General features: G+C 36.5%; 4 non-coding genes across 4 annotated transcripts; all 4 read right to left on the bottom strand.

Annotated features, from left to right (window-relative positions):
- Positions 1–1,264: 1,264 nt before the first annotated feature.
- On the bottom strand, positions 1,265–1,364 carry LOC149029233 (small nucleolar RNA snoR31/Z110/Z27). The gene has a single exon (XR_016171357.1). It is a non-coding gene; the product is annotated as a small nucleolar RNA snoR31/Z110/Z27 (small nucleolar RNA).
- Positions 1,365–1,433: 69 nt separating this feature from the next.
- Positions 1,434–1,527, bottom strand: LOC149029232 (small nucleolar RNA snoR31). Its single transcript, XR_016171369.1, has one exon. It is a non-coding gene; the product is annotated as a small nucleolar RNA snoR31 (small nucleolar RNA).
- A 70-nt stretch (positions 1,528–1,597) lies between these two features.
- Positions 1,598–1,697, bottom strand: LOC149029231 (small nucleolar RNA R30/Z108). The gene has a single exon (XR_016171365.1). It is a non-coding gene; the product is annotated as a small nucleolar RNA R30/Z108 (small nucleolar RNA).
- Positions 1,698–1,849: 152 nt separating this feature from the next.
- On the bottom strand, positions 1,850–1,953 carry LOC149029230 (small nucleolar RNA Z107/R87). The gene has a single exon (XR_016171370.1). It is a non-coding gene; the product is annotated as a small nucleolar RNA Z107/R87 (small nucleolar RNA).
- Positions 1,954–20,073: the final 18,120 nt, after the last annotated feature.

Here is a 20,073-nt window from a genome sequence, read left to right as displayed (position 1 = left end):
TGTCAGCAAAAATTATGTTGCCAATGGGTTCCTCAAATCACCATTTCATCTTCTACTCCTGTGACAGCTTCCATGGCACTAAAGCTATAAGCAGAAAAAGAAAACCAAATGCCCAACCAAGAAAAAGTGAATTCTTTCAAAACCCTATGATGGATTTTTTATCTTCCAATTCATTGACTGAAAAAATATCTGACCACAGACTGATTATTGGAATTTTCTTCAACAAGCTTCTTCCTCTCTACATTATTGGGGAGTGGCAGAGAATAAAGAAAAAAGAGAAAGAACAGGGAAAATAGAAGAAACAAACATTTTTTTATTACTAACTCAATAATTTCGAGTTGTTGTAATTAAGAAGATGAGCACAGAGAAACAAGTAAGAGACAAAGATTTCGGAAAGCGAACCAAAAAACACAAATGAAGGTGAAACCCTGCCCACCAAATATAAAAAAAATGGGTAACAGATCTGAACCATCTAAAGCTCGGTTGACCAAAAGTTCCAAAAAAATGCCCCATATACTGGCAAAATGTCACTGCTATAGTGGTGCTATACCACAGCCAACAAAACCCCTAACCGGCCAATATTTGGAATCTTGATCCCAGCACCCCTGCTCTTTTACTACATTTTTAATAAGTGACAACTAATTTAACGGTGAGACTCCCAATGAAACCCACATTATGCTCCTCAACACAAAATATACAATAAATAAGAGAGGTGATCCACACTCCCACAGTTGAGCGGGTAACTACAATACCTAAACCAAATCAAACCATGAGCTCTTCACTTCGATCCTATTCTTCGATCCTATTCTCCTTAAATTTCAAGATTCTTGACTGCTCTATAGTACGAACACCCTCCCGCAAGGAGAAGGTATTGTAAAATTGTTTACTCTATAGAATTAGCATGAAGGTTATAATCTTTAAAAAAAAATGGCTTTTAATGAAATCGTGCATTAGGTTCTATTTAATTAATTAGACACAAAAAGATCCAAACTCAAAGAATGGAATAGAACGAATCAGTTTACCGAAAAAGATTATGAAAGAAAAAAAGAAAAAACGAAAAGAACGAATCACAAGTGTTCATGAGGAATTGGGAATGATAACATGAGTATGTGGAACTTAGGAAGTCTGGGTTCTGGAACGAAACAATGAAACTACAGATCACGAGGATTTTTGTTGAAACGAATTCTGGGTCACATTTTCACAACTCGATGGAAACGCAAGTATCCTTGGTACTTTGCCCATGAAAATCTCGAGGCAGGATGGATTCATCATCAGAATAGAAATGTCTTTCTCATCCACAACTCATTGAAGAGCCGTGTAGGAAGGTGTCCTAAGATTAATTTCTGATTTCATCACTTGATGAACACAACCTCTCTCCTCTTCTTATCAAATTTAAAACTTACCGAGAAAAGAACAAAAAACACACGCAAAAGATAGATTCAGAAGCAAATACTTACATTCACTTGGAAACAGATTCCTCAGATCAAGTGTTGGATTATAATATTAAAATTGCTTCATCCTCATCCATCAGACCAACGAAACCAAACACAAAGATTAAAAAATTCAAATTAGATATGCAAGGGGGAAATCAAGTTGGTTACTCAGTAGTGGCGATTAAGAATTAGGTTCGATTCTGCCAGCATTTGACCTCAACTTGATTTCAGAAGAGGGAGCTTGTTATCCTCATTGCAACCTTCGATTTCCCCCTACTAAAATCTCAAATCAACCCTAAAATGAACACCACAAGAAAAGAAAAAAAGGAAAAACAGATCTCACCTGTCAAGATGAAGAAAGTTGCTTAGAACGAAAGAAAAGCACAAAACAGAGAAAATGAAGAATCAAGAGAAAGGATCGCTCAGTTCAGCGGGATACTCGACACGCAAACACCTCAAAAGAGAGGAAACCTGCAATCCGGTCTGTTGAGCTTGAATTTCGTGAGTCATCACCGCGATCTTCTATCTCTTTATCCTTCGAAAGAACCGATCGAAGAGATAAATTCATTAAAAAATAAAATCAACATAAACAACAAACAACAGAAAGAAATCCTTAACAACAAACGCCATCTAAACCTTACTACGAAGGAGAAAACGCCTACCAAGGCTTGTTTCATATCTAGCCAGACAGCGGAGATTGCCCATTTATAATGATTCAATTAGGGTTTTTACCGGAAAAAAATTAGGGTTTTAGCGTTCTCAGCAGGCCACAGAGTGGGCTGCCGCTGGACTGGGCTCGATTTGGATTTTCAAAACCCTAGTCCACATTATTTATACTAAGCCAATCTTACCGTTAGGGTTAGGGTTGGAGCTTGGATATTTCAATATTAGGTAATTTTCATCTAGAGCCCGAGGTTTGGTCCAAGTCACTTTTAGTCCGGTTTAATTTTTCTTTTGTATATGACTTTCCCTAGTTTTAAAAAATTATTAAATAAAGACAAGTTTAACAAAAACCGTTAGTTTAATATTTTTGTGACAAAAATACCCTTTTTCGATTTATTTGTTTTAATTTTTTTCTGGGCAACTTCCTTTCTGCCCTAGCTGATTGTTTATAGCTTTATAATATCCAACCCTTCTATTCGACGGTTCTGTGTCTCTTCTGTGATTTCAGCCATGCTTCCGCTGCTAATCCTTGGAGGAAGAGCATTCAACTTCTCTGGCCATTTAGGCAGTTGCTCCAGCGACTTCGTTACTCTCAGAAACTTCTGGCAATGGGGTTATGTAAATTTCCAATTTCGTGTACCTGTATCAAAATTGTAGCTTTATAAGTAACCATTCAAGCATCAAGCATGATTGGTAAGATGGGTTAGATTTGCATCAACAGCAGAATACATACCAAGCCTTGTCGGGGTTTTGTGACGATTTGCAGAATTGGGGTTTCCCGGCGACCTTGCGATTGTTATTGCAATGGATATGGCTAATGGGTTTTCTGCAGATAGCAATGTCGCCCTTCTGGGTTAATTTTTTTTCCAACAAAAGCTCTTAGCTACAGCTTCAATCTGAGATTGCTCAGCTCGAAGATCATCTTGTGTTCTCTGCCAACCTTTCCAGTGCCTTTCCTAGTTGATCGGTGGCCTTGACAGAATCCAGTAACCACCACGGTGAAGAACTCGATCCACTTCAATCAAGTAGAGCCCATCTGCAAGTTTGAATCAAAACCCAAATTTAGTGAAAGACAAATGAAAAATCAATGAAGAACAAGCATCTGATATGTAAAATGGAAAACAGAGACAGAGATGACTACCATATTGACCCCATGGGATGAGACAGCGTGACCAATGAGCCATGTTGAAGGACCTGGACGGGTAAGGCAATCTAATGGAAGCCATTACTATATAAAAAGAAAAAAATAATAAATAAAACGAATAAATCGAAAAGGGTATTTTTGTCACAAAAAATCTTAAACTAATGGTTTCTATTAACCTTGTCTTTATTTAATCATTTCTTAAAACTACAAGGAACCATATGCAAAATAAAACTTAAACTGGACTAAAAGTGACTGGGCCAAACCTCCAGAGGGTAACATTTGGGAATTTTCACCTCCACCTCCTAAGTTTTCCTCTAAAATTAATGTCAAACCCCTATTTCTAACACCATTAATTCTAATAGTTTTTATTTATTTGTTTTTCTATCATTACCCCAACATCCTAATGGATGATGGGGGTGAGGAAAACAAGAAAATATTTGTAGGAGAATAGAAAACCTGTAGAAATACAAAGAAGAGAAGAAGAAGAGTGTTGCAGACAATCGACGAAGTCGAAGATGGGCTGTGTAGGGTTTTTTGTTCAAGGGTATTCTTGTTTTTTTGAAAAAACTAAATTGCTTACATCAAGATTTAACTGTGATTTCCCTGCCCAGGAATGTTATTAATATATATTTTTTTTCTGGGTAATTTTCATCTGGACCCCCTGAGGTTTGGTCTATGTCATTTTTAGTCCAAAAAAACTGAAACGTTGCATCTGCCTCCCCTGTACTATAGAAAAAGTCAATTTAAGGACAAATTATCACTTCTATGACAAATTTGCCCTTATTCTTTTTTTTTTTTAATTTAAACAAAACATGGAAAATAAAAATGAAAAAAAAAATTCAAATTCAAATTCAAATCTTTGAACCAGAGAAATACGATTGTTAGCATTCGAAATCAAAAGAGTTGTTTAAGATCAAAACATCATGCCATTCGAAATCAAAAGAGTTGTTTAAGATCGAAACATCATGCCATTCGAAATCAGAAGAGTTGTTTAAGATCGAAACATCATGCCCTTGAACCTCGCGTCAAAGCTCTGCCACTTGAAGTTTTCTTAACCCTTCGAGCCATGGAATCACATCTTTCTTGTCGTCGGAAGAAGTTTCAGATTTGTCTTCAACACAGTCTTATCTTCAAGCCATGGAATCACATCTTTCTTATCGTCGAACATTTCAAATTTGTCTCCTTATTGTTTTTCGCCATGAACCAGTGTTTAAGGTCATGATACTGCTGTTTACAGTTCTGGGGCGTCAGAAGACGAAGAGAAGTGTTTCGGTTCTGTATTTCCATAGCCACAGAGTCCTTGGTTCCACGACGGTTAATGCACATGCCAACAACTTCTCCCAAATCCCCAATGATTGCTTCACAACATCTTCGACTTTAGCCATGGTTTCTCATATCTGACGCTCCATCAACCTTTCTGCAATTCGTAGATAAATTTTTTTTTTCAAAACTAGGGTTTTTTCCCTTTTTATCTCTTCGGATTTCTCGTCATTTAATGAAAATTTACCTTTTTCAAATCCTTGAATCTTGTTTCCACTTACCTGAGTTTTGCAAAGTAGCCCCGTGAAGCAATAGAGCTTTAAGCTAGGGATTCAAAGTTAAATGAGTTGAATGAAGAAACATTCAAGTGTTTGATGTTCTTAGACGGTTGCTTTGTGGTGTTTCGGAAGAACTGGATTTCGAGAATCACAAATGAATATTAACTTAAAATTTTTTTTTTTCATTTTTATTTCTTATGTTTTTGTTTAAATTAAAAAAAAAGGCTAAATTTGTCATAAAAGTGATAATTTATCCTTAAATTGACTTTTTCTATAGTACATGGGAGGCAGATGCAAAGTTTCAGTTTTTTTGGACTAAAAATAACATAGGCCAAACCTCAGGGGGTCCAGATGAAAATTACCCTTTTTTTCTTATAGGGTATCTAGTTGATAAATTTGGTAATAAGGGGTCGCATTAAATTTAGATGCTAACTTTAGAGGTGGCACAAATTTTCCTTACGTTTTAAAATAGTGGAGGCTCATCATAAGAAAGTGAAACAGACTATTGCACTTCCACTGGGGAGACAAGAAGGACAAGTCTCAAATTTCACCGGATAGGATGTGCAAACCTAATGATAGATGTAGCTTACGCTATACGGATTCATCAGTACAAAATAAAGCAATTGTGAAGATATTTTTCTTTTCTTTTTTTTTTCTTTTTTTGTGGGAGGGGGGAAGGAGGTGGTAGAAAGGAGTTCGGATCAGCGACGCGTACGGGGAGCACTTTGTGCTCCCCCACACTTCTTGACCACAAACATCAGTGGGGCCCACGGTGAAAAACACTTTTTAGAAAAAAAAAAAAAAATTTTTTTTTTTTTACCAGTGGGACCCACTGATGTTTGTGGTTAGAAAGCCATGGGGGAGCACTTCCGACGGGAAGAAGATCCGGATTCGGTAGAAAGCAATTGTGAAGATTTTTTTTTTTTTTTTTGGTAAATGCAATTGTGAAGATTAGCTTAGAGGTTTCTGCAAGAGCCAAATTTTTATTGGTCTAAGCTCTTTAAGAATCTATGTTTCCCTCATTGGAGGCTCCTATAGTGTCATCTCCATTGTGGGCTTGAAGAGGTGTTATTGAAGGTAGGAAGGTCTTAAAGGTGGTTTATTGTGTATAATAAGGCTCAAGAAAGAAGATTAATTTCTAGGATGGGAAACATTAGAACTAAAAAGGTATTGCGGGAAATGAGGTTTCATTAAGATGTAAAAAACAACTACAAGATATAAGCAACATGTACAAGAGGTCTACAATACATGAATGATAATAACTATCTATAAGACACTAGACTCAAGTCTTCTCCTTTACACACCCTATAAGGGAAGTGTGTCCAACACAACAAGCTTGCCCCAAAGCAAAGTACAACAAGAACGTGGAAGCACTTTAGTCAAGGTATCAAAAAATCAATGGAGGAACATATTTGACATGAAGACGCACATGGAGACCAACTGACGCACATAAAAGCAAATCTAGCTTAGGGTGCTTCACTCATGAATGGAACACTGGATTCACAATCAAGTACATTGTGAAATCCTTCGAATTTTTACCCCTTTAACTCGTGGCTTCAAGATAGAGAAAATCGGGCCTCAAGTTGACGACAAATGTGGGCCATTCAAGTGGAGCCCGGAGGGTTGGAAATGGAACCAATGTTGGTGGATGACCCTTGTGATTACTCATCAACTCTCCTAGAGTTTAAGAGAAGAGGGAAGATTAATCATGATGGTGTATAACGGGTGATTTTGGAATGTCTGTAGATCAAAGATGGAGAATCTGATTGACGCGAATAATGTATCAAATCGAAGATCGTCGAAAGACCTTTCCAACAAGCTAAAAATCACCAAAATCGAAGTCCATTTGAGGGGTCAACACTGGGCCGGTTGAACAGCTGGTCGATCGCCCCAACCCCCCACCCATTTTCCAGCTTCGGGGCATAATCGGGTTTTTCATGTTTAAAACCCTATTTTGAGTTTCTAACTTCTCATACTCGCATTTTAGAAGGCTAGTACGAGGCTGAGGCTAAAGGAGGAGGAGGAGGAGAAACCAAGGGAGAGGAAGATTTCTAACCATTTGGAGGCATGTCGGCACCCGAATCATTGTGGAATAGTTAGAAAAGGTAAGAATCCTCAAACCCTCTTCTTTACGCTTGGTTTCATGGGGAGTTCTTCGCAATAAATGATGGATTTGGGTAGTTGTTGCATGTTAGGTCTATTAAATGCTTGCAAATAGTCTTATTTATGTTTCTCTTTAGTTTGTGAGTTGTTTGTGAGGATCGTTGCAAACGATTTCACATTTTGACTCTCAAAGACGCTCCTGGGCGACTCTCGAGAGCCAAATTTGGGGCTTTTTGATCCATAATGAATTGGATCAAATTGAAGGTACCCTTATGACCCTATTGCTGCCAATTAGACATTCCTACAGTTTCCTTTCGATTCGATTCCGAATCGATGGTGAAATATTGATTTTCGCCGAAACTAGGTTGAAAATGGTGGGTTCGAACTTAGTTGGCAAATTAGGCTTTTGTTGGGTGATTTTGGGAACTCTATTAAAACCCAATTGACTTCTAATTTATGTCTATTTATATTTTTACATGATTAGGTTTATTTTGATTATAATCACCAACTCGTAAGTGTGACTTTGTGGAACGTTGGAGAGCTTATGCTAACTAGAAAGGTGAAGAATATACTTAACTTTATCTTGCATGTTTAATCATGTTAATTATATTTCATTATTGATATCTTGCCTTGCTTTAGTATTTACTTTCTTGTGTTCATGTGTGGGACTTTGCACGAATGAAAGGTAAGAAAGGTAGGGTTGCATATAATAGATAAGGGCTCCTGGGCTTTCAAGACCGGTGAAATGATTCGTGAGAGGACATGGAGAGCATCCTGTCCATTATATGTGGATGACCACTAGGTTAAGGAATGGGATCCAACAGATACCTTCCGTTGAGGATTCCATTCATAGGTGAGAATGTATCAAACCAAAATGGCACTAGGCATGAGGAGAGATATCCAGACCATATGTAGTACGAGACCGTATGACTTTGCATTGGGCTAGGATTATCCTTGACAAGCGCCAAATCTCATACCAAACGATGATGTGAGAGAGCAGTGACCTATACCCCAACCATAGCTTGACAGGACTTTACCCAACAATCGCGAAGAACCCAATAGACGTCTCTTGTTGAGGGAGAGTGACTGAGACCGCCCAAAGGAGATTGGTGTATAAACTTAATGCATATCTACCATAGAGACTTCATGATAGAGTTAGAAGCATAATATCATAATTATTTATATATCAATATCATTATCATTAATTACATTATCGATACTCATGCTATATGTGTGGTGTGTGATTTTGTGTACGAAATGCATGATATGATGTGGAATCTTGCGAACGAGTGCATAATATGATGTTGAGTTGACTTCACTGAGTTCTGTTGAACTCATTCCTTTTTATATGTCTGTTTCTATTAGAATATTCTACAGGTTATGAAGACTCTTTCTAAGTGGAGGATTCTTTGCCGACAGACTTTCTTGAAGGAGTGACTGAAGAAGATGTAGATTCGTATGGAGCTTCATGCCCGTGCAAGTACTGTTCTTATGAGGTTGGATTCCATTAGGGAATCAGTTTAGTCTAAATTCCGATGCGATAAACTATTCTTCCTTCAAACTCTGGTGTCCATTTTGATTAACTTTAGATAATGGATGATTGTAACCTTTTGATAATTCAGATTTGATAATTGTATAATTGAACTTGATTTAGTCTTGTCCTTTTTATTATGCTATATCACATGTTGTATGGAGTTGTCACTGAACTTAGGTCTTGCGGTTTATCACCCCCATGGGTATCCGGGTATGATCGGATCTGACTGAGTGGGGTGTGACATACATAGCACCCACATTATCATGCAAAAAATGGGGATCATCCAAAAAAAAACACCAAGCTCACCCACAGGACAAAGCAAAGCAAGCTCAGTAGAGACATCTCCCATAGCCCTATACTTAGCCTCGGTGGAAGATCTAGAAACCATGTGTTGTTTATGTGATGGCCAAGAGACCAAACAAGAGCCAAAAGAGACACAATAACCAGTTGTCATTGGTCGATCGTCGGGGCAATTGGCCCAGTCAACATTGAAGAAGGGCATAAGGGAAGTAGTAGATTTGCATGGAAGATAAAGCTCATAAATAGATGAGCCGCATAAGTATCTAAGGAACCTCTTAATCACTATCCAATGGGGCCTCGATTGGAACATGCACGTACTAGGCCACTCTGCTAACAGTAAATCCAATATTAGGCCTTATGAAAGCAAGATACTGTAATGATCCAAGTATCCAACAACCTTTCTATATTGGGTACCATCGGATAAGGGTGTACCAGCAGCCGACAATGGGCTATCAGAAGCAAGAGGAGTGGAGACAGGCTTAGCCTTAGTCATATTAGTCTAAGCTAGGAGATCCATGATATATTTGTGTTGCACCATAGAAAAACCATCACTTGTACGGTGAAATTCAAGGCCCAAAAAATAGGGAAGAGGTCCAAGATTCGAGGCAAAAGCTTCTATAAGGACTAAATAAACAAAATCATAATCATTAAGTTGTTGCCAATAAGAAAAAGGTCATCTACGTTAATTAAAAAAAAAAACATAATAAGCCATTCATGTTTTAGATAAAGAGTGACATATCAGATTTAGAAGACCAAAATCACTGAGCTTAGAATACCAGGCTCTAGAGGCCCGATGAAGCCAATGTAAAGAATTCCTTGAATGCCACACAAAATCAGGCTGAGTCGCGTCTTGAAAACATGGGGGTTGCTCATGAAAACTAATTCAATAAGGTTTCCGTGCAAAATGCATTGGATATGTCATGTTGTCTAATAGGCCAATCTTGAATGATCGCTAAAGAAAGAACATGCACGATGGGAGGCTTGACCATGGGACTAAATGTCTCTCTAAAATCCAATCCGGGTCGCTAAAGGAACCAACAAAAACCAACTGTATCAATAAATGGTACAAACAGGTTTCAGTTTAATGGGAAAACCCATTTACAACCAATGAGATTTTGGGTCGAATAACAAGGCACCAAAACCCAAGTGCCATTTCTTGTCACATCCACCCAGCCGGTACCCTATCTGGCATACCCAAGTGTGTGATCCACAGCCCCGAAGAACAAGTATCAAGGAAATCATCCTCCCACATATGCAATAACATAATCATGAGCAAATTATAATCAATGTATAATGATATAACAAGAGATCCAAATAAGGAAAGAGATGACAATGTAATCAGAGTGCGGAAAATGATACCAGATGTATATATAATCAAAAAGAAGTAGAGTGAGGCGGAATCTCACTCCACAGTTACAGGGGAATGTAGCTCATATGTCTAAAAAGAAATACAATTGTTCTCAAAGGAAAGTAAGGAAATGATAATCAAACTAATCTAAGAGTCTTCTACTTTATAAAGAATGTCTTCATAGATGTAGACTTCATCAATCAAACTCGGATGTTCCCACTCCACGGTAGGGCTAATCATGGTACGTAACATGATCACATAAGGAATTATCAACGTGATATTTATAGTTGCTAGCACCTTGCGTGTAGTATGCTTCTTCAGCTTGCGCTTCCTCATATTGGCTTTCATAATATTTAGTACCTGCAGAGTAATCTAACAAAAGAGATTGCACAAAAAGGAGTGAGTTCAAAAGAACTCAGCAAGGCAAGTTAATCCACAACAACATAAATAATATGATTGCAGAACATAGCATGATGCAATATGATATGAAACAGACAATGAATGTATGAATCTAACTCTACGTATGCTGGTCTCTATAGGCAGACATGCTTTAAGTCATAACACCATACTTCTTTGGGTAGGTCTCCATTCACACATCCTCGGTTGGTAGTGGGTCCGGCATCCCTCAGGACAATCCATGGCTGAGGTATAAGTCATCGCTCTCTCACATCACCATTGGTCTAAGTACTGGTGCATGTCAAGGTAAAACCTAGCCAAATGCAAGTCTTCTACTTAGTCATATCAACTCAGATCCAGATACGTCCATTCCTCACCCCTGGCGATCATTTCCGGTATCCTTCACACTAGAGTCAGCATAGTCCCTGACTACGGACTCATCAACCCTACTGGTCATCCACAAATAATAGACGGGAAGCTCTCATGTCCCCTCATGGATTGGTTACCGGTCTTGAATGTCCATGAGCCCAAGTCTACTATTTGCAACCCTACCAATAAATGGCCCCCACAATGTGATTCATGTCCCCTCATAGATTGGTTACCGGTCTTGAGCGCCCACGAATCTCCATTGCTACCACGGGTCTTTTGGTCTCAATACCCTTTCGAATCGGGTTTGATATAATGGAGGTATTTCTAGCCAAACTGCTAGACCAATCCTAGGTATGAAAATCAATAATTCGGGAAAGTGTCAAAGGGCACCATCGGAAATATCCCATACTATTCCCACTAATGTTCAAGGACAAAAATGTCGAAAGGACACTTCCCAATCCCAAATCATACCTAATCAATCACATTCTCAAATCAATTATAACATACACAACCAATATCTCATCATATAGAAAGATTCACATAAACATGATCAATCGCATATGTAACTGATAAGAATAAATATTCATAATCAAAAGAATACATGAACATGATACTACTGTAGTCAAAGTACTTGCATCAGTAATAGAATAATAAAAAAATACATTTATGGTAGTGAATCTAATAGAATCCCAAAATAGAAACTAAGATTCACGCAATCTATGTAATTATGGAAATAACTGTCCTAACCTTAAATAGCTTTGATGAATATCCAAAGATCAAAGAGAGAGGTTTCAAACTTAGAAAATAAACCCTAAACAATCATAGATACAACATTAGGAAAGAGGCCTAAAAGATTGAAGATCAAACAAATCAAATCGAACGAAAAACAGACCTACTGTCTTGCTTGGTGGATTGGGTGGTAGCTTGGTTCCAGTCGACCAAGCAATCGACCACCTGAAACAGTATGAGGCAAAAATGTGATTTTTTATCCGAAACTCAATCTACAAGATTCAAAACACTACGAAACTTGGAGGAAACCTCTAGAACAGTAATCTAACACTAAAGTAGTATAGATTAGCCACTAACAATGATCAAAAACACTACTTACAAATTTGGAAACATGGCTTTCTAATTTAGTAACATTCATAGTTTTTGATGAAAACATGCTATGAATTCATAGGAAAGACTAGAGATGATCAGATCTCATTCTAGTAGATGATAAGCAAGAGATCATACATGAAAACTTCATGCAAATCAGATCTAATATGCTTATGAAATCAAATCAAAAGAATGATCATGGTTTCATGAAGAATTCACAAAGATCATGGCGAAGATCAATATGAACATCATAAAACCTTAAGAATGAAAAGAGATTGTAGAAGAGATGGTTGAGAGGATGCAGCATTTTCTTCATAGTCTCAATCATAAGAATAAAACATAGCGAGAGTAGATCAATACAACACAAGAGCGATTACTAACCTTTGATTGAAGAATCATAAATGAGAAGCTTGAAGTCTTGCAAAGTTCTTCACAAACACCAAGGAGAGGCTTTGAGAGAGTCTTCCCACGTTCTCTGAGGGTTTTAGAAACAAAAGAAGCTAAAACACTCGTACTTCTATTATATAGAACACCAATAGACCTAAACAGAAGATTCTGCCAGATTCTAACCCTGTTGGTCGTTTGGTTGGTCGATTGGCCCAATCGACCACCTAGTCGACCAAGCCAGTCAGCAAGGCCAAAATAGGGAAATGAAGGCCCAACTCAAGTCCAAACCTAATGAGCTTCTCCCAACACAACATATGACTTATCTAGTATAGAGAAATGCCTTTGAATCATGTCTAACTATACATCAAGTCCATCAACTAGACTCATCTTCAACAATGTGCAGTTTCCTTTCTAGCTCTGAACAAGCTTCCAAGTATGGAACACCATCATCAACTTCCATGGGTTTTGGGTCAAACACCATGTCTTCCACTGAGATGGCCCATAGTTGGCTTCTTCCTTTACTTCGGGTCTTCGGACCTACAAACAACAGGGTTTCCGGGTCAAGGTTAGGGTTAGGATACGGCTGGATTTCACATTTGTAACCAAGGCATTAAATTTGTCACAAAGTAGCACTCCAGTGTGGGCATTTGTCAGCTTGAAAAAAACATGTAAGAACAACATTGTCTACATCAGAACTAGAAACAACTAAATTAAGTCACTCAGTGGGCTTCAAAGAGTCAGTGTCCGAATGGGTCACCATATGGTGAGTAGCGTTCATAGAGGACCCACGAACAAGGGTATCTTCATACATCACACTGATGGTAGAATCAACATTCATGCTAGACCTATTACAATCATTAACATTGGCATCAAATAAACAAACAAGAGGCCCAAAATTACTATCACTAGTAGTAAGCCCAGAGGATTAGAAGACCCAACATCAAGTTCACCATCAAGAGGCCTACTTGTAGAGGATTCATTAACTAGCCCAACATCAAAAGGCCAATTGAAACAACTTATGGCCTAGAAACATGTGGAATTCTGCTTTGGCATCAAATTGAAGAGACTTAATAGGGGTTTGGAATAATTTTCTACAAAAGACTTAAAATGAAGCAGACACTACAAACATCACATTTATTTTTAAGAGGGTATAGCTAGCAATATCAGCTATAGTTATAAGAGAACATAATAGTGGAATAAATCAAATGAAAGAACAAGGGCAGGGCTCCAAACATCGGTGTGTGTCAGCTCTAATAGAGCCATAGTGACAAAAGTAGAAATCCCAAATGGTAAGCAATGGGCATTAGCACAATTACAAGCATTACAATAAGTACTTTTAGTATCTATATAAGGACTAGATACTAAAGAAAGAATCTATCGCACTTGACAGAAGGAAGAATGCACCAAGCATCTATGCCAGTCAGTAAGAGACAAACCCAAAGTGGAGGTTGCTAAGAAAGCAAAGGAAGTAGGGAGGTTTAAACGGATGACAAAAAGGCCATGGTCACTCTAGCCTTGACAAAGTGTCTAATGTGTTTAGATATCCTTTACAAAAAAACATAGAATTAGTGAAATGAATATAAAATTGACTACTAGAATATAATTTGGAAACTGAGAGAAGATAACAGTGAATAGTAGGTACACACAAGGCATTATGAAGAACGAAGGAATGACTGGAAGGATATTAATAGAAACAAAATCATAGTGAGAGATATAAAGACCTTGGCCATTTCCAATAATTATAGAATCAAATCCACTATAGGGATCAAAACTGGCTAAGTTCAAAAGATCTACAATTTGTGATTGTTGGAGATTGTATCAAGCAACCAAAGTGAAGAGTCAAATGTAGAAGAAGAGGGGGAAACAAAAGTTGCAAGTATATCGAGATAAAAAGGGTAGAACTGTAGGGGGACATTAAGTAGCAAAACAACCAAGTTGATGACAAATCTAGCAAGAAGTATGAGAAACAATCACCATTTTTCAAGTCTGCTATGCGAGACTAGGAAGAGGGAGCAAACACTTTAGCAAGAGTTTATCAAGCATTGTAGCTACTCTTCACACCAACAACATGCAAATTGTCTCCCCAGTAAGAGATGCAATGAACCATCCCAAAATGATCCAGTCTTGTCAATCCCAAATAAGTATTGCAGCAACATCTTGAGAATTAGAGTCAATAAAGAAATCCACATCAATAGAGCCAGATCTGGTAGGACAAGGATAAGTACCACCAATACAACCTAGCAGGCTATAACCATGAAGAAATGACACAAATTGTGCCTTCCACAACAAGTATTTCATGGAGGTTAGCTTTAGAGAAAGGGATGATGGTGAGGTGCTAAAGGAAACAAGTCAAGACATGGTGGAGATTATGAGATCAGAGATCAAGAATGCAATGGAGAATTAATGGCAAAGCACAAGAAGCTTTCAAATCCACCAAGAACTCAAGTTCTAGAATTGCTTAGAAGCTCACAGAAGGGCATGATGATATCATGTAGGAATTGAGATTTCATTAAGATGTAAATACAGAGTACAAGGTACATATAGGTAACCTGTACAAGAGGTCTACAATACATGGACAATGATAATTATAAGACAGTAGACCAAATCAACATACCATCTCTTCCATAAGCTAAAAGAGTAATGTAGAATGAGAATCGATACCCTAGAACCAATCTATAGGAGGTATAGAAAACCACATAAGGTTAGGAGTTGTCTATGTAGCACTTGCTCCAAAGGAATGGCAATAGATGCAAAACAAAGGAAGATGTAGATCTCAATGAATTCCTTATGTCATAATTCATGTTGGAATTAAGTATGCCCATAAATTTTCTTTTTGGTGAATGAATATTTATTGAATGAAAAAATCAATATAATCATTGGAATCTGTCATACATGCTGCATGATCCAAGGAGTGGTTATGGGCCAAAAATTTTTGGTGATTCATCCGAAATGGCCAACCTTGCCAAGGATTCTACCACTATAAATTGACAAACTTTGGAATACAATTAATAGAACATATTGTGAAAGAGTTATGGAGTTGAATAATATCTAAAAAGATGTTATCCATATAAATATTGCTACACTTTCCATTGTCAAGTTGCCAAATAAAATTTCTGCAATCAGACTCATAGTAATCCAGTTGAAACCATGTTTGGTAACTTGAATCAAACCTTTCCTAAGAGAAATGACTTCCCCAATGAGTGTTGAGTCGCATCGAATACCCCTCAAATATGCTAAAATAAGATCACCATTTGAATTATGAAAAGTAATATCAATATCCCCTTTCTTTGACGTGGTGCACTGGCCATAATCACAATTAATTTTAGAAAAGTCCAATTGAGGAGGAGACTAGCAACATTGGTGTAACCAATGTTATCATTAGCCTTGGCAGAAACTTGCAAAGAAACCATATTTGAATGATGATTAGGGTTTAGTGTTTGCTGAAATAAATTCTTGAGAAGCATGTGTAGCAACATTTGGTTGGAAGCAAGTTTTTTTCATAAAAATTAAATCATTCCGAGCCTTCTAGATGTATGAAAAAAATGAAGGATGCTTGAGAGAAACACTCCTTTGCAAGTCTCTTATCATCTGAAAATTGGATCCCAACACTTGAACCAAAAACTCATACTCCTTTGATCCATTGGAGAAGTAATTTATGTTAAAGAAGAACTAAATCAAATTGCTTATAAAAATGGACATGAAAAGAAAATATGTACTACTGTCTCAACCTCATTTCTACATATAAAGCAAGATGGATTGATAGGGAGATTCAAAGCAGAGAGACCTTCACCTGAAGCAATACCGCATGAATGACCTTTCCATAAAAGGGACTTAATTTTTGATAAAGTGTTTGCATTCCGAATTCCCTTCCAATATATGTCATCCATATCAATATGAGAGGAAGAATGAATCAAATATGTTGTATGATTTCTAGAGAGAAAATTTCTCCTATAATTGAGGAGGTAGTACATAGACTTAATGGAGGGATTGCCTATTTAACAACTCCCAATACCAGTCTATCTTCTTGGGGATAGATGTTCAATTGAATTTTTTAATATTCTCCTTATCCCTAGGGAAAGAATAAATGATCTAAAAGACCAACTTTGCAAGTTCTATTATTATGATCAATCATCAACTATGAGACTTTTTCTAATCTACAAGATTTAGGTTTGATTGATCGAACCTTTAAATTGGGAGGAAATGGCAGCCAATTACTATTTCATATTGAGATATTATCACTTGAACCTCTAATCAAAATCATTCCTTTCATCATGGCATCTGGGGGTATCAATGTTAGACTTAGCTTGATAGAAACGACCAAGCCTGACAGATTTAAACTCGGACTGACTTGGCCCATTTACTAAATGTGTCAGGCTTTGGCCCTGCCTGGTTATTAAATAAATAGTCCCAGTCCACACTTTAGGCCCGTTGGGCACCCGATCGGCCCTACTAAAGTGCAACCCGATTGAGACCCATTTGTTAGCCCTGATAAGGGCCTACCTGATTTGTTATTTTTACATATGATCAAGGGCTGTAGTCCATAGGTTTGGATAGTAAAATCTCCCTTCTACTTGTCTTTGTAAAGTGTAAAAGGAAAGAGAGAAAAAAATTGCTTTTTTTGTCCAGTTTGCTATCCAAAATAAGTGAAGAAAAACTACATACATAGAGGGTCATAATGTCCATGCTATTCGTCCATACCCAATGCACACCATCCAAGCGCTTTGATCTCTTTAGCATGTGTGTGAAGTAAATCTTACTTGAGATTAATAAACCCTCATCACATTGTTCCCCCTCCACCCCCTCCACCCCCCCCCAAAATAATAATAATAATAATAATAATAAGGGAATTACTATTGTCCCCCTGTACTATAGCTTAATTACTAATTTATCCCCTGTACTTTTTGAAATTACTAATTCAACCTTCAACTTTGCTTGTAATTACTATTGTCCCCTTACTGTTAAAATCCATTAATTAAATGATGATATGGCATATTTTATTTATTTAAAAATCCCAAATTAACCCTATAGTCTTATATTATTTATTTACACTTTATATTAAATTACATTACTATCCTGAGTAATTAGGAAAAACTTAAACCTAATTAAACAATTTTCTTTTCTAGTCAAAAGAAAGTGAGAAAATCAAGGGATACTCATTTTCAAATTTCAATATGTACTTTTCAATTTGGTAATAAAAAATAAAAAAAAAATTCTGAATTTTTTGTGTTATTTTTAATTTTGTTATTTACTTTCTAGTTTAATGTTATCATTTTAAGAAGTTTCTACTTCCAATAGATTATTATTTATTGTCTAATTTGACATTAGCTATTTCTAAGAAGTCCTACTACCAATACGGTGCTTTTTTTTTTAAAAAAAAATTCAAAATGATAAAAATACACATGTAAAATTATTTCATATAATTTTTTTCTAAATGAGAATAATATTTTATTTGGCATTCTTAATTATAAAATGGCAAAATAGACATTAAACATTCAACCTTAACGGTAGCTTAACACTGTTAGAATTAAAGGAGGCAACAGTAATTTCATAAAGAGTAGGGTTCTTTTAGTAATAAAGCTATAATATAGGGAGGCAACAGTAATTATCCCTAATAATAATAATAATATTGAATCTTCATTTGGTCATGTTCTTTCATGAGCATCCAATAATGAGTTCATGTAGCATTTGATGTTGCAAATCCAAATGAACATATTATGGATTTCTTTATTTTGAATGCACCATAAATTAATTTTGTTTTGTAGTACAGGATAAGGAAAGAGAATGATCATTAAGATAAAAATTGAAGACTAAAATGCATAAACATTTAAAGGTTCTAAGAAGGAGATTGTAAATATAATTTGTGCATATGCACCTCAAGTAAGATTGAATGAGAGTCCAAAGTTAGAATTTTGGAAAAATATGGACGGATTAATGCAAGGAATTCATCAAGGAGAAAAGATTATCATATGAGCTTATCTAAATGGACATATTAGAAAAGAACAAAGAGACTATGAGAATGTTCATGGAGGATATGGTTTTTTAGAGAGGAATAAGGAAGGGATTTCAATTTTAAATTTTTTTGTTGCTTTTGATCTAATTATTATAAATATTTACTTCAAAAAGAGAGGATCGAGCATTTAATTAACTCCAAAAATGGACATCATAGAAGCTAAATAAATTTCTTCCTAACTAGAAGGATTGATATATTCTTGTGCAAGGATTGCAAGGTGATACCAGCAAAAAGCTTAACTGCACAACATAGACTTGTGGTCTTGGATATGTGCTTAACCCCAAAAACTTATAAAAGGTACAAGGTTAACTATCTCAGGATAAGATGGTAGAATCTGAAAGAAAGTGCTTGAAATCCTTCGCTAATGAAGTAGCCAAACAAGGAAAGTGGGATTTGAGGGGGATACTAATATGATGTGAAATGAGATGGCTGTGTATCAAGAAGGTGGCTAAAGATGTCCTATGTGAATCAAAAGAAAAACTTCATTCTTATGCTGAACATGAAGCTTCATGCAAGTGTATGGAGTGCTCTTACAACACTCATTGATGGGAAGAGAGTTCAAGTTGTCCGCCGCATGGATAGGGCGATGAAGGAGGGTCTTATGACTCCCTTCACAGAGAAACTTGAAGAAGAATACCCTAAATTGTTGAAAGACAATAACAAAACTTGAAGAGACACATTTCTGATAATTTTGCTTCGCCAATACATTCTTATTTGATTCATTCAATATTTTGTACTTGGATTTTGAAACTTTATTTCTTTAATTAAATATTGAATTTTTCTCTTTGCTCTTGATTATGAGCTTGTGTGTCTTATTTATTACTGATAGTGTGACTGGGATCTTGTGGCTGTGGATCACACCTTTGGGGAGGGTCCGATATCGTCGAATGGGGAGTGACAACGAAGGCTATTTATCCAATTAGAAGACTTATAAAAAAGTATAGAGAAAGTGTAGGAAAGACTTTCATATAGTATTTATTGACCTAGAAAAAGCTTATGACAGAGTTCCTAGAGCATTTATTTGGCAAGTACTATAGAAAATTAGTGTTGTAAGTAAACATGTAGACATAGTTAAGGATATGTATAATGGTTCAACGACAAGTGTAAGAATGGGGGGGGGGGGGGGGGAAGCAATGAATCCCCAATTACAGTTGGGCTACATCAAGGATCAACTTTAAGTCCGTATCTATTTGCACTTGTAATGGATGAATTAACAATGACATTCAAGACAAGGTCCCTTGGTGTATGCTTTTTGTTGATGATATTGTATTGATAGATGAAACTCAAGTGGGGATTAACACCAAGTTAGAATCATGGACAACTTTGAAATAAAAAACTTTAAATTAAGTAGAACGAAGATATAATATCTAGTTTGTAATTTAGTCATGATTGAATAGACAATGATGTGGTGAAACTTGACGATAAGGAGATTCCTCAGAATGATTGTTATAGATACTTAGGTTCAATCATAAATAAAAGAGGTGATATAGAGGATGATGTTTCTCAAAGAATTAAAATAGGGTTGATGAAGTGGAGAGGTGTGTCTAGGGTCTTGTGTGATCGACGTATTCCATTAAAGTTTAAAGGAAAATTCTATAAGACCGCCGTTTGACTAGCTATGATATACGACATAGATTGTTGTGCTGTTAAAACGAATCATATAGATAAACTCAGTGTAACAAAAATGAAGATGCTAAGATGTTTAAGTGGCAAAACTAGGAAGGATAAGTTAAGGAATGATCATATTAAA

Source organism: Hakea prostrata, chromosome 1, assembly GCF_041222555.1.
Source record: "Hakea prostrata isolate BN-2017 chromosome 1, UWA_Hpros_2, whole genome shotgun sequence".
In the NCBI taxonomy this organism is placed as follows: Eukaryota; Viridiplantae; Streptophyta; class Magnoliopsida; order Proteales; family Proteaceae; genus Hakea; species Hakea prostrata.
The sequence above is the reverse complement of the archived record's forward strand: the minus strand, read 5'-3'. Positions and strand labels throughout refer to the sequence as shown.